This window comes from Urocitellus parryii, chromosome 6 (genome assembly GCF_045843805.1).
Source record: "Urocitellus parryii isolate mUroPar1 chromosome 6, mUroPar1.hap1, whole genome shotgun sequence".
NCBI lineage: Eukaryota > Metazoa > Chordata > Mammalia > Rodentia > Sciuridae > Urocitellus > Urocitellus parryii.
The window spans coordinates 88,514,431-88,529,494 of NC_135536.1; the positions used below are offsets into that span (position 1 = coordinate 88,514,431).

General features: G+C 39.6%; 1 protein-coding gene across 1 annotated transcript in view; it reads right to left on the reverse strand.

The window, feature by feature from the left end:
* Ino80 (INO80 complex ATPase subunit) overlaps positions 1-13,038 on the reverse strand; it is a 136,094-nt gene extending 123,056 nt beyond the window's left edge. The window contains exon 1 of the mRNA XM_077799815.1: positions 12,335-13,038. The gene's annotated coding sequence lies outside the window, so the exon portion shown is untranslated. The remainder of the gene's footprint in view (positions 1-12,334) is intronic.
* Positions 13,039-15,064: the final 2,026 nt, after the last annotated feature.

The following is a 15,064-nucleotide window of genomic DNA, read 5'->3' on the forward strand; positions in this document are numbered from 1 at the left end:
TAGTGATACACTTCAAAACTCTTCTGGGCCAGGCACACGCCTATAATCTCAGCAGCTGGAGAGGTTGAGGCAGGAGGATTCAAAGCCAGCCTCAGCAAAATAGAGGTACTAAGCAACTCATGAGCTGGGTGTGTGGCTCAGTGGTTGAGTGCCCCTGAGTTCAATTCCCAGTACCGCTCCAAAAAAAACACACTCTTCTGGCATTAAAGTACCCAAACTTAATACAAAAATAAATAAATAAATAAAACAATTTATCCAATTAAGAATTTGAAATGGAAGTGTTGCTCAGTGTAAAGCACATGCTTAGCATACACGAGGCCCTGGGTTTAATCCTCAGAACCAAAAAAAAAAAAAAAAGAGCCAAAAATTCTTCTCAGTGAAGAACCAGTGACTTCCAACAACTTCCAAAGCTAGAACCACGAACCATGAAAACATTTATCGTATTCAGAATTAGCAGAGATGAAAAAAAAAAAAAACCTCCTGCAGAAGTGATAAAGAACTGAATTCAAAGCCCAAAGAAACTTAAGAGCCCAGTTCATAACTCAGCAGAGAATAAAGCATTAGCTTATTCAGCAGTCACTTGTGAGAAATAGGAATCACATACAAAGGAGTGGGGAAATTTAGTTACCAATTCTATGTAGTTAACCATCTATTATTACAAAAATGATAGGTAATTATAGAGAATATAATGTAAAAGACATCCAGAAACAGCTGATATTCCAAATGACTTTTATAATTAGTTTTCCTATACTACATGTCACTTTTTACTTTGGGAATGGACTTGTTTAACTGATGTTAGTGCCAAGAGAGAAGTTGCATAGAACTAGTTCCCAAGGGAATGCCGAAAATCAAAGTTCAGACATTTCATCCTATAGACAAACCTTCTGTAAATAAACAAGAGTTGAATCAAACATTAATTGAGTCTTGCTTTTAGATCTTTAGATATGCCACTTAGGTCTGTAATGGTTATATTAACAGCAAATATAATTATTTTCCTTCTTTTTGCTATACAGTCTAACAAATATGAGCAAGGGGATATGCTTACACTAAACTAGGTCCTAGTTAATAAATATTTGTTAAATTAATGTCAGACATTTTTTCCTCTATGCAAGAAGCCTCAGGGCAGGAGGAACCTCCATTACAAAGAATTCCAAGGTTGGTACAAATTCTGTGATTTTTTTCTTATCAGATACTGTTATAATAATGAGGCTACACACACATTTTACTGATGTGCTAAAAACATCTTATGTATATTTTATAGATGCATTAACTCAAGCCTTGTATCAGGTACATACTATTATAATCCCATTTTACAAGAAACTAAGGCTATGTATCTTGTCCTAGGTCACAATGCCAGAAGTAGCAAAGCCAGGATTAAAATCCATTGTCTGACTCAAACTGTCTAGCAGTACAGGATGGCACACACCTGTAATCCCAGTAATAGTAACCCAGGAGGCTAAGTAAGGCAGGAAGATTTTAAGTTCCAGGCCAGCCTCAGCAACTTAGAACCTGTCTAGAAATAAAAACAGAACTGGGAATGCTGCTCAGTGGTAAATCATTCCTAGGTTAGATTCCCAGTCCTAGGAAGACAGACAGATCACCCCTGGTTTAGATCCCCAGAATGGACTGGAGGGATGGATGAATAGAAGGACAGACAAGAGAGTGTGTGAGTGTGTGTATGTGTGTAGGCTAAAGTGCCGCAAACAGGCTCCTAAACATGAACCACACCATTGGAGTAGTTCAAGCAATATTTCAATTTATTCAATTGTTTGTATCACTATATTTATATTCAGATATTTATTTTATTCTATGAGTTATAATCCAATAGTTTTTGCCAGCATTGGCTATTGGGAGCTCTTTTCAATCTTTTCTGGTGCTCCTTTGACATATCCCATGGGGTTCCTGCTGTTTTTTTTTTTTTTTTAATCTTTTTATTTATTTATTTTTATGGGGTGCTGAGGACTGAACCCAGTGTCTCACACCTGCAAGGCTGGCACTCTACCACTGAGCTACAGCCCCAGGCTCACCTGCTGCTGTTTCTAAAGCCTTCCTTCCTTTCTGGCCCACCAGATGCTCAAGGTTCATCTTATAAATATTTCCTGCACCAATCCTAGAATCAGGTATTTCTACAAGGAGCCCTAGTTCCTTTTAATGAAGAATATATTAAAAACCAAGGTCCAGGCACTAGGTGTATTCCTGGGTGTCATTTCTTATAACTGTGTCAGCTAACAGAGCATGGAAATATACGTACATATATTAACCCACATATGCACACATAGCAATATTTCTATATGTAATCATCAGCATCTAAATTAAACTAAACATTGATTTGTACTGATATTTCCAACTCTAATCCATTAACCCACACATCATTCTAGTCTCCTCTGCTTATCTGTAAATTCTCACTTCAGCAGTAAGACAATCTCTCATCATCCATTTACTTAACTGTTCAATTACCTTGCACCCCTGGAGATGTAACTTTATCAATTAGAATACAGTGTTTTTACATTCAGTTACTGGTCTTACAGATTTTACTAATATCCAAGTTTGGTGAAGTAAGTACCTTGCTCCTTTGTCTTTTTAGTTAAGATTGCTTCACTCATCAGGAATATAATTAGACTCTATTATCACAGTCTGAATTCCTTCCTGGAATCTCTTGACCTCCTAAATGATTTTTTTAATTTGCATAAAGTTTATTAGTCACCACCAGTGAAATTCCACATCATGTAAGAGTGGGATCCTAACTGAATAAGTTATACTCCATGAATCTGTAAAAATCATGTCAAAATACACTCTACTAGGGCTGGGGATGTGGCTCAAGTGGTAGCGCGTTCGCCTAGCATGCATGAGGCACTGGGTTAGAGTCTCAGCACCACATAAAAATAAAGATATTATCTCCACCTAAAACTAAAAAATAAATATTTGAAATAAAAACTTCATTAAAAAAAATACACTCTACTGGGGGCTGGGGTTGTAGCTTAGCAGTAGACCGCTCGCCTAGCACATGCAAGGCATTGGGTTCAATCCTTAGCACCACATAAAAATAAAAGAAAGGTATTATGTCCAACTACAACTAAAACAAAATATTTTTTAAATGCACTCTGTCATGTATAAACAAAAAGAATTTTATTTTTTTAAGACAGAGTGAGAGAGGAGAGAGAGAGAGAGAGAGAGAGAATTTTTAATATTTATTTTTTAGTTCTTGGCGGACACAACATCTTTGTTGGTATGTGGTGCTGAGGATCGAACCCGGGTCGCACGCATGCCAGGCGAGCGCGCTACCGCTTGAGCCACATCCCCAGCCCCTAAACAAAAAGAATTTTTAAAATTAAATGTTTATTCTTTGTGCTGTAAAGTTCTATGATTTTTGACAAATGTGTAAATTTTAGTTTATCCATGACATTATCAAGTAGAACAATTTTATCAAGCAGTAATTTTCTTTTTAAGTTATTAGGAATTGAACCCAAGGGCACTTTAACACTGAGCTACATCACCAGTCCTTTGTATTTTTTCTTTTGAGGCAACTTAGACCTAAGCTGCTGAGGGTCTCACCAAGTTACTGAGGCTAGACTTAAACTTGCAACCTTCCTGCCTCAGTTTCTCAAGTAGTTACAATTATAGGTATACACCACCAGACCTGGCTCAAGCAGTAATGTTAATAGAATTAAATGGTACCACCCTCCTGTGACGATGGAAGCAGCACAATAGGGTAGAAAGAGTAGCTGAAGAGCTGTAGCTTGAAATGTATTTATAAGCCATAGACCACGATCAGCTCACCTTTTGGGTCCCAACAACCTCACTGTAAAATAAAGGTGTTAAATATGATAATAATATATTCCATTTATTATGTGTCAGGTACTTTCTAAGCACTTTACATGGGTTATCTTGTTTATATCTAATAACTCTATAAAGTAGAGTCTGTTCTTATTCCCATTTCAAAGACAGAATTATGGTTCAAAGGTTAAGTAACCATAGGCAGAGAGTGGTAGAATCAAGACTCTAGAACAGGGGTTGGAACAGAAATGGCCTATAAGCTAAATCCAGCCTGCTACCCAGTTTGATAAAGTTTTTATAAAAGCTAAACATGGATTTTACATTTTTAAATGGTGGAAAAACAAAAAACAGCATTTTGTAACACCTAAAAATTATATAAATTTAAATTTTCAGTACCAATAAATAAAGTTTCATCAGAAAACACTCCTTCACTTACACATCAACTGTGGCTTCTCTTATACTTCAATAGCAGGAGTTGCTGTAAGGTCTAAGACATTTACTATCTGACCCTTTATAGAAAAATCTGTCCAAGACCTGTTCTGGGGCCTAATCTATTATAATATTACATATTGTGTACTGATTCTAAAACAGCAAATAATTACTAACATTAGAATGACATCCTAGACAAAAATATTTTAGAGCCTGACCTAAAAAATTCAATATATTGCAAAACAGGAGTTTCATAAACCCTTAGGTACAAATATCAATAAGTGTTTTATCAACCAGAACTGAACTAGGGCTGGATCGCAAAAGTCTTTGGCTTTATAATCCTTAAATTATATCTGGTCTGTTTTTAACTACTTTCTGCTCTAGTAAGTTTCAAAAACAAACTACTCGCTATTAAAGCTCAGTCAAGCAATATTCATCTTTCAAACTAGTTCTAATTTTCCAGTATTATTCATGTTTTTCTTTTCTTTTTTTCTCATTGTAATTTTTTTTTGTGGTGCTAGAGATTGAACCTAGGGCCTTGCACATGCCAAGCAAGTGTTCCTCTACCAGAGATACATACCCAAACCCTCATGTTTTTCTTAACTCAAAACAATTCATAGTGGGTTGTGTCTCAGTGGTAGAGCGCTTGCCTAGCATGTGTGAGGGACTGGGTTCAATTCCCAGTACCACATAAAAATAGATAGATAGAAATGTTAAAAAAAATATTCATAATCTACTTCAGTTTGTCGATTAAACTCCGGGCCTCAAGCAACCTAGGCCAGTGCTCTACCACTGAGCCATACCCAAGCCCTGGAGACCAAGCCTGACCATTACCTTCACTTTTACTGCCACTTTCTGGAAATTTCTCTTCTGCTCAATTTGTTCTCTCTTTAGTTAAAATTAGTGGAAACCATTCAAAAGTATAAGAGTGAATACATGTGGTTTCTTACAAGATGATGCAGTTCTTTTTTGGTGTGTACTTAGGATTGAACCCAGGGCCTTTGCACATGCTAAGCACATGTAGTATACTACTGAGCTATCAACAGTACATTTTCAAATTTTATTTTTCATTCTCTTCTTGGAAATGACTTTAACATTTTTTAAAAAAATTGTTTTTTAGTTGTAGATGGACACAATGCCTTTATTTTATTTATTTATTTATTTTTATGAGGTGCAGAGGATCAAACCTAGTGCCTCACACATGATAGGCAAGCGCTCTACCACTGAACCACAACCTCAGTCCATGTCTAACATTTTATTTGGCTCTCTGGCAATATATTCAGGCAAAATTCTCAGGGATAAACTGACCATTTGGCCTAGTATCCTTTTTGATACACTGTTACTAGCCATTTTTTCTATTCATTTATACAAATATGACAGACTTATCCACACTTTATTCTGCTTAGTTACTAATTTTTTACTAGAAAACCTAACTATAACATACCAAACTGGAGGCACCTTATTTTTCTTTTATAAGAAATAAAAATAGGGCTGGGGATGTGGCTCATGCAGTAGCGCGCTCACCTGGCATGCGTGCGACCCGGGTTCGATCCTCAGCACCACATACCAACAAAGATGTTGTGTCCGCCGAGAACTAAAAAAATAAATAAATATTAAAAGTTCTCTCTCTCTCTCTCTCTCTCTCTCTCTCTCTCTCACTCTCTCTTTAAAAAAAAAAAAAGAAATTAAAATATTCTTCATGACATTCCTAAAAGGTATACTATATACTTGAATACCCTGAGAAAAACCTCATGTCCATACATGTTGTTCCTACCCTACATTATAATAATTTCCCCTCCTCTAAATCAAAACTAAATGTATGTCACAGCTTTTAGTATGTTTATATCTTCAAAGAAGAAAAACCATTAGCATTATTGATATGCTTTGTTTAAATTAATACATCATTAACTTTCAGATGGGAGAAATTATTATGACCTCCATTTTACAATTAAGAACTGAAACTAGAACTAAAGTCTTTTTAAGTCCAAAACCAGTGAGTATCTTCCCACAATACTAACTGATTTCTCCTTAAGGAAACTATGAACAGCTCTTTTCCTATAAGAAGTCATGTTCATGTTCTTGTGAACATGACTCGAAAGTCAATCCTGCCAGGCATGGTAGCACATGCCTATAATCCCAATGACTCAGGAGGCTAAGGCAGGAGGATCTTGAGTTCAAAGCCAATCTCAGCCAAATCAAGGCCCTAAGCAACTCAGTGAGACCCTATCTCTAAAAATACAAAATAGGGCTAGGGATGTGGCTCAGTAGTTGAGTGTCCCCTGCGTTCAATCCCTGATACAAAAAAAAAAATTCCTACTTCTCGTTACCAAAATCACCATTGTGCCCAATATGAAATAACTTAGTTATATGCCCAGGACTCTGTAAGGTAGGGGTTCTTAAACTGGGGTCCATGAACTCAGATGGAAAAGATTCACATCTTTGCCAGGCACGGTGTTCCAGTTACTCACGAAGCAGAGGCAAGAAGATTGCAAGTTTGAGACCAGCCTGGGCAAATAAATGAGCAAGACCCTGTCTCAAAATAAAGGGGCTCAGGGTGTGGCTTAATGGTAGAACACCTGCTTACATGTGCAGAGGCTCTGGTTCAATCCCTACTACAGTAATAACACTAACAATTATTATTTACATTTTTATTTTTGCTAACCTATAATTGAAATTAGCATTTCCTACTATTGGGAATATAGGCAGCACACCATAGCAGTATTAGCAGGGCTACTTCTTCTTTTTTTTTTTTTTTTTTTTTAAAGAGAGAGTGAGAGAGGAGAGAGAGAGAGAGAATTTTTAATATTTATTTTTTAGTTCTCGGCGGACACAACATCTTTGTTGGTATGTGGTGCTGAGGATCGAACCCGGGCCGCACGCATGCCAGGCGAGCGCGCTACTGCTTGAGCCACATCCCCAGTCCCTAGCAGGGCTACTTCTAATTATTACTTTATAATAATAAGAAAATTTCTCATATTAAAAATTGTTTTTTAAATATATGAACTGTATTTTGCATTTAAAAGTCATATTCTGAGACAGGAACATAGCCCAGTATTTGCCTAGCATGTGCAATGCCCTGGATTCAATCTGCAGCACCACCAAAAGAAAGCATGTTCTGAGAAGGGGCTCAAAGGCTTCAGACTGCCAAGGAATCAAAGACACTCTATATAAATTTAAGAACCCTGCTCAGCCTGACTTTCCCATAGCTGTGCAAGTGACTTCCCTGGTCACCAAGGCAGTGCATGCATATTGGGGTTACCTTTACCTTTTCTATAAGTTGTACCAAAACATCCACTTATGTTCTTTAATTTGTACCATTCCTTCAAATAAAGAAATTTGGTACCCCCCAAAAAAATAAATTTAAGAACCCTGCTCTAGAGACCATCACATAGACTATTTATCAATCCTTGCTAGTTAACGTTTTATATAAATGCATGGCATCATTTACTAATTTTCCTTTAGTCCATTAAAAATACAGACCTCCGGGCTGGGGCTGGGGGTCAGTGGTAGAACGCTCGCCTAGCACATGCGAGGCCCTGGGTTCGATCCTCAACACCACATAAAAATAAGTAAATAAAATAAAGACATTGTGTCCAATTACACCTAAAAAATAAATATTAAAAAAAATACAGACCTCCACAAGGCCCTGGGTTCAATCTCCAGCACCATAAAAAAAAAAAAATACAGACCTCATTAAGTCACAATGATTTTTGTATCTAATTTGTCAACTTCGCTTACTATTACTAATCTTCTATCTCTGACCTAACACATAGGAAATCTCCCTTATATAGTTATTGAAGACACAAGCATTAAGATTCTCTGTGATCAACTTTCCACCCCAAGTAAATTCACTCTCTCAGGATCAGAAACCAAATCCATTATTCCTACAACTTTATATGAATTACATGAAAAATCTTATTGCTACCTTTATATTTCTATACGAAATACTCTCCAGAACATTTGTGGGAGGGCAAAGAGCTTTAAAAAAGAAGAGAACACTGACTTTGTCATTTACTGGCTGATTTCACAGATTATTATCTATGAACATGTTTTCTGTGAAATGGGATATATAGAGAGGGTTTTTTGAGTATTAAATGATCATAAGATACATACTATGGCCATTTTTTGTTTTTGGAAGTGGGTACTGCAGATTAAACCCAGAGTTGCTTTACCACTGAGCCACAACCTCAGCCCTTTTTATTTTTTTATTTTGAGACAGGGGATCTCACAAAGTTGTTTAGAGCCTCACTAAATTGCTGAGATTGGCCTCTAACTTGCAATTCTCCTGCCAGAGTAACTGGGAATACAGTCATATGCCAACATGTCCAACCATAATATGGCTCTTAACAAGTTTTTACCTGGTATCAGTGATAAGTTCTTTACATTCTCTACATGCTACAGCCTACCATATTATAATTCTGATACTTAAGATCTGACTTCTAGGCTGGGGTTGTGGCTCAGAGGTAGAGGACTCCAACCATGCGTGAAGCACTGAATTCAATCCTCAGCACCACGTAAAAATAAAATAAAGATACTGTGTCTACCTATAACTAAAAAATAAATATTTTAAAAAAACAAAAAAGATCCAACTTCTAGGTGGGCAGAGTCACACACCACTGTAATCCCAGCGGCTCTGGAGGCTGAGGCAGGAGGATCACAAGTTCAAAGCCAGCCTCAGCAAAAATTACCGAAGCCCTAAGCAACTAAGAGAGACCCTAAGCAACTAAGAGTGACCCGGTCTCTAAATCAAATACAAAAAAGTGCTGAGAATGTGACTCAGGGGCTATGTGACCTGGTTTAATCCCTGGTACCAAAAAAACAAAAAGTTGGACACAATATCTTTATTGATTTATTTTTTATGTGGTGCTGAGGATCGAACCCAGGGCCTCCCATGTGCCAGGCAAGCACTCTACTGCTGAGCCACAATCCCAGCCCTTAAACTTGTCTTTAACTTCACTTACTTTCCTACACAAATGCAGTTTCCCATTGATCCTATCCAATTGTGACTACTCTAAAAATCACAGTATTTTGACATTTATGTTTTTTTGTGTACTTCTTTGCTGACATTAAATTCCTAAGCCAAATTTTATCTTCTCATGAGCAGAAAAGGTGTCTATTTCTTACCTACCCATGTTGATGGAAGAACCATCCGTCAAAGCCAACATACCTTCCTTCAGTATTACCATGACAAACTTTGATTAAGTAAAATTATAATACCAGTTTATGATCAGTTGCCTTGACTTAACCCATTTTCCACTTTGACACATTCAAAATGTTTTTATTAGCTAAAAACTTTTCTAATCACATTTGTATTCTCTATAGCTATTTATTATCAAAAGATGCAGAGCACCAAAAGTAGGCTTGAATTCTTCTAAAACAAAATGTAAAGGAAAAGAACCTAATAAACTAACATAATGGAATTCAATCCCTTAAAAACAAAATTCACTTTAGAATCTAAAAGGCATGCAACATTTACATATGCAGTCATGCTTCACTTAACAAAAGGGATACATTCTGAGAAAGTAATATGCTATTTCTGACCTGTGAACATTGCAGTGTGTGCTTATGCAAACTTTGATAGTATAACCTACTATACACCTCAGCTACACATACAGCCATCACTATGTATGTAGTTCAATTTTTTACCAAAATATCATTGTGACACTTAACTACACAGTCATTTTTCAATATCCTGAAGATTGGTTCCAGGCCTCCCCCATACCAAAATCCCAGAATGTTCAAGTCCCTTATATAAAATGACACAGTATTCACATGTAGCCTACACACATCTTTCCATATACTTTAAACCATCACTAGGTTACTTTTAATACCTAACACAATGTAAATGCTATGTAAATTATTATACTACATTGTTCAGGGAACAAGGAAAAAAGTCTATGTGTACAGTCCAGACACAATCACACAGATGGAGCTACACAGTACAGAAAAACATGCAAAGTGGGCTGGGGTTTTAGCTCAGTGGTAAAGCCCCTGCCTAGCATGTGTGAAGCACTGGGTTCAATTCTAAGCACCATATATAAATAAGTAAAATAATGGTCCAACAACTAAAAAAAAAAAAAAAAGACAGACATGCAAAGTTAACAATGCTCAAACAAGTGCTGAAGAGAGACTAAGGATCTGTGAAATGGGAGGAGCGACAACAGAGTGTCTATTTATCAATTCATTCTTGTGGATTTTCATAGTGCTTGACCCATAGCAAATTCAAGTTTTGTTTCTTGGAATTTTCTGGAATTTTGAAAAATATTTTCAACCCAAAATTGGATATATCCAAGAATGCTGAACCCATGAATATAATGACTCATAATAATCTCAAAATTGTCTTATAGGAAGGGCTTGAGAATTTCAACTATAAAACATAACCAAGGGCTGGGGGATATACAGCTCAGTTGGTAGAGTGCTTGCCTTGCATGCACAAGGCCCTGGGTTCAATCTCAGCACCACAAAAAACAAACAAAACATAAACAAAAAGGAATATTATTCGGCAATAAAAAAGAACAAAGTCCACATGCTAAAACAGGTATGAACCTTGAAAATATCATGAAAGAAGCCAGTCACAAAAGAACACCAATTGTAAAATTTTCCTTTATATGAAATGGCAGTGTCCAAAATAGACAAAAATAAGAGAAAGAAAAGTATATTATGTATTACTGGAACTGGAAGGAAGGAAGCAGCTGGAAGAGAGGAAATGGGGAGTGACTGCATAGGAGCTTCTTTGGGGGGGTGACAAATAGTGGTAATAACTATACAATTCTATGTATACACTAAAAATCACTTTATTGTACCTAATTCAGCTTTTTCGTGTGCGTGTGTGTGTGCGCGCGCATGTGTGAATCATATCTCAATAAAGCTCTTAAAAAATATATGTTTCTGGGCACAGTGGTGCACAGTTGTAATCCGAGAGAAACAGGCAGCTGAGGCTGGAGGAACACAAATTCAGAGCCACATCAGCAACTAAGCAAAGGCCTAAGCAACTGAGAGAGACCCTGTTCCAAAATAAAAACTAAAAAGGGCTGGGAAGGTGGATCAGTGGTTAAGCACCCCTGATTGGTTTTTTTTTTTCTTTAGTTATAGATGGCCACAATGACTTTATTTATTTTTATGTGGTGCTGAGAATCAAACCCAGCGCCTCACACGATAGGCCAGCGCTCTACCACTGAGCCACAACCCCAGCTCTCCCCGATTCTTTAAAAAAAAAAAAAAAAAATGTTCCCACTGGTAAGCCACAAGGAAATCATGGAAGTCACTGACTGGAAATCTAAGCTGATTATCTGTTATGTTAAGAGAGGTCATCCTCCAAATTCTCTCCCCCATTCCAAACAAGTACAAGAACAGGAAAACGGGGACAGTGAGAATCAAAAAATTTTGAGCACAGTTGGTTACTAACTAAAATAGTTAAGTCCCTTCTTAGGCTCTATCACTCCTAAACTGTAGGGGGCTTCCATCCTCAGAGATTACGGAAGTAGTACTTTTCATCAGCAAGCTCAAGAAGAAACGTCAAAATAAGATGACACTTGCTTAGACGCACTACAAAAGTCTAAAAAAAAAGAAAGGATGTCACCTACACACTCCTAAGTCTGTGCACGTGTTAGTCTGCCCCCACCCAAAAACAACCAGCAACGTGCACGATTCATCCACATACCAACTTGCTCCCCATAAATTGACACTGAATACTCAAGCTCTTAGATCTCATTTGTTTAAATTGACAGGCATAACTCTCACTGATTCCCACTCCAGCAAGAGCAGCCTCCGCCCTGCCCCTACCCAAGCCCAAACCCACACACGTGTTAGCCCGACACCGCCCCACCGGGTCCCACGTGCACCTGGTCTAACACACTCCCCACATGTGGGTGCCCCACGGGCTTCCTCGGGTATCTGAGGTCATCGCGTGACCCTGGGTCTCCAGAGGTATGAGGGGGAAGGACCAGGCCCAGGTCCCAAAGGTCCCAATCCTGCGGGGAGTGTCCACACCCATCCTACTATCCCCAACAAATCCAGGGGCCGGGGGCGACGGCCCCTTTAAGACGCGGCCCAGTCGTCGCCCGCAGAGAGGGGCGCAACGGGGCCTACACAACCCCCCCTCCGTTCGCCCGCCCACATCTAATCACCTCACCTCGGGCCGCGGGGCCCCGCCGCCGCGACGGCGGCGGAGGGGGGGCGGGGTACGGGCGGGGTCTGGAGGGGGGGGTCGCCCCGCCGACGGTGGAGCCGCGGTTCGCTCTCTGAGGCCGTGGGACGGTGACTGCGGTGGACGTGAACGCTCCTAGCTCGCTCCCTCGGCGGCTCCTGGGACCCCAAGATGGCGGCGGCGCTGAGGCGGCTGCGGGCGCTGGGCCGGCGGCGGCGGCGGCCACTTTCACTCACTGAGAGGAGCGGAGCAGGGACACGGGGAGCCATGGCGGGGGGGAGGAGAGGCGCCATAGCCAGGCCAGAACAATCGAGCCGTTACTCGGCTGGCTTACCCCCGCCCCACCCACGCTCACTGCTACTCGCCAGCCCGTGGCCGCTCGCAGTGCCGCTGTCGTCGGTCTCGTGCAGTTCGTACCCCGCGGCTGCCGCCTGACGCCCCGCGTGGACCGGGGTTCGGGGGGAGACCCTCATCCATGCCATCTGCGTGCAGATTGGTCGGGGCTGGGACTGGCGAAGATTGCCGAAAGGCGGCGGGGAGGAGGAGGAGGATGTCTTCGCTAGAGTGAGCAAGCAGATCTCGCGGGAGCAAATCTCGCGAGAGCTCTCAGATCCGCAACCGCCAAAGAAAGGTTACTTTTCCCGGAAATAACGTCAATGGGAACCGCCCCGGATCCTGGGAATATTTGTTCTCAGAGGTAGGAGGTGGGAGGGGCTACCGAACACTGATAATATTGGCAGACTAACTAGCGGTAAGTTTTATGCCTTTGGTGGGTGCATGCAGATACGATATAGGCGCTTGAGGGTGCCTGCACATGCCTGGGCACCATTCGCCTGGGGACTTCTCCAAATCGTCTTCAGACGGTGTCACCCACCCAGGCTTAAAACTTCTTGGAACAGAGAAACGTGTAAGCTTTGGTGCACATTCCATTAAAAGCAGTCGGATGAGTCGCCTCGGCACGTGCGACCACCGAATTCTTTTTTCCCTTGTTGTTTTCTTAGGTTCCATGTAAAAGGATCGACTGCCTAGGACAGTTTGATAAATGGATCATCGCTTTGGATAAGTGTAAGGAATTGTTGGACTTCAGTCGTTAGATCTTCCTGCAGGAGTTGTTTTGTTTACTGTGTTTTTTGTCTGCCCCGATGTCGTGGGCAACTCAAATCTGGTTTTAGATTGTAGCCTATTAGGATGTATCTTTTTGAGTTCAACTACTTTCAATTATGAGCCTTTGAAAAGGAAGAAAATGATCTCTTTTTGTTGCTTGGTTTTAATGGGCTTTAGATGTGGAGGAAATGGTCCATGAACAGGTCCTTAAGTTATCATATCATCTGACAATATAAATTTATTTTGTAAGAGAGAAGGTAAGTGGAAAGAAGTTCCATATGCACTCCTTCATGTTATATAAAAATGAAGCTGCTCACGGAGATAGCAAATCATGGTTTTCAACAGGCAGGAAAACCTGAGCCCAGACTTTCTGGTACAGAAGGGGAGAAAGACGAAGAAATAACTGCTCCAAATCAACCAATAGCCCTTCATATCAGAACAATCGATCCAACATGGAAGATTTATTTGTCTCCATTTTTGCTACTTATCAATCAACCCACCAGGGCTGACACTCTGGCTCTGGTGAATATTATGGTAATGACTAGAGCCACATGGCTCTATCTAATCATGCTAGAGCAGAACCCCAAAAAAGGTGTCCATACAATTGAACCCAATTTCGACATAATAACCATGGATCGCCATATCTCAAAAATTATAGTAGATGAGTGCTGACAGGACTTCAAAGAAAAGTCCCTAAAGTAGAGACAAAAACCTCAGGAGGATCCTTCAGAGCTCTGTCTATTAAGAATACCAGTGCTATAGGGATGCCAGTTCTGAGGCTCCAGAAAACTTTAAAAAATGGTGAACATTAACTTCTCAGCCAAAGAATTTCTCATATAAAAAGGAATGGATGGAGCTTTAGGGATGTGTGCTTCACACATTGTACAAATAGTTTTTAAAGTGTACAGTAATAGAAAAAGCATGGGATTTGAAAAAAAAAAAAAAACAACAGAAAATGCAACAGCAGTCTTCCTTGCTTGCAGAAACCCAGGGGAAATAAAGGATTATGAGAAGAACCAAAAAAGAAAAGCAAACATCAGCCACCTCTAGGGAAAATCAGTACAGTTACTGCAAGGAAGAACACTGCATTGAAGATTGTCCAAAACTGGAGAAGTTGAAATAGTTCGAAAAACAACTCTCAAATGGCAGAATTAAGAGGAATTTCTGAAGAAGAATGATTAAGTTGAAGGATTTCCTTAGATTTAACATGACCTCACTTGTGGACATGGGGACACTTATTCTGTCATTAATACACACTTATCTCCTAATTTTAAAAAACCATATAAAGCTGTCTCTCCCTCTGGAAATAGTCCACATTTTACTATATTCCTTACTATACCTCAAAAGCCTCTTTCTCTAGAGATTGCCTCATTCTCCCTTAAAAGTGAAGCTACTTACTTCAATAAACCTGTCTGTAGGGAATCAGGGAAAATCTTAACCTCGCCATTACTGCAGCCTTTGGAATCCCACCTAGGTGAACTTAAAACATAGCTTTCTATATATGCCTGACTTGCAAAACTAAAAATCTCAGGTAAATTTTTCACCAGGATAGCTAGAAACAGAAGTGTCCATGCCTGTAATCCCAGTGGCTCAGGAGGATTACAAATTCAC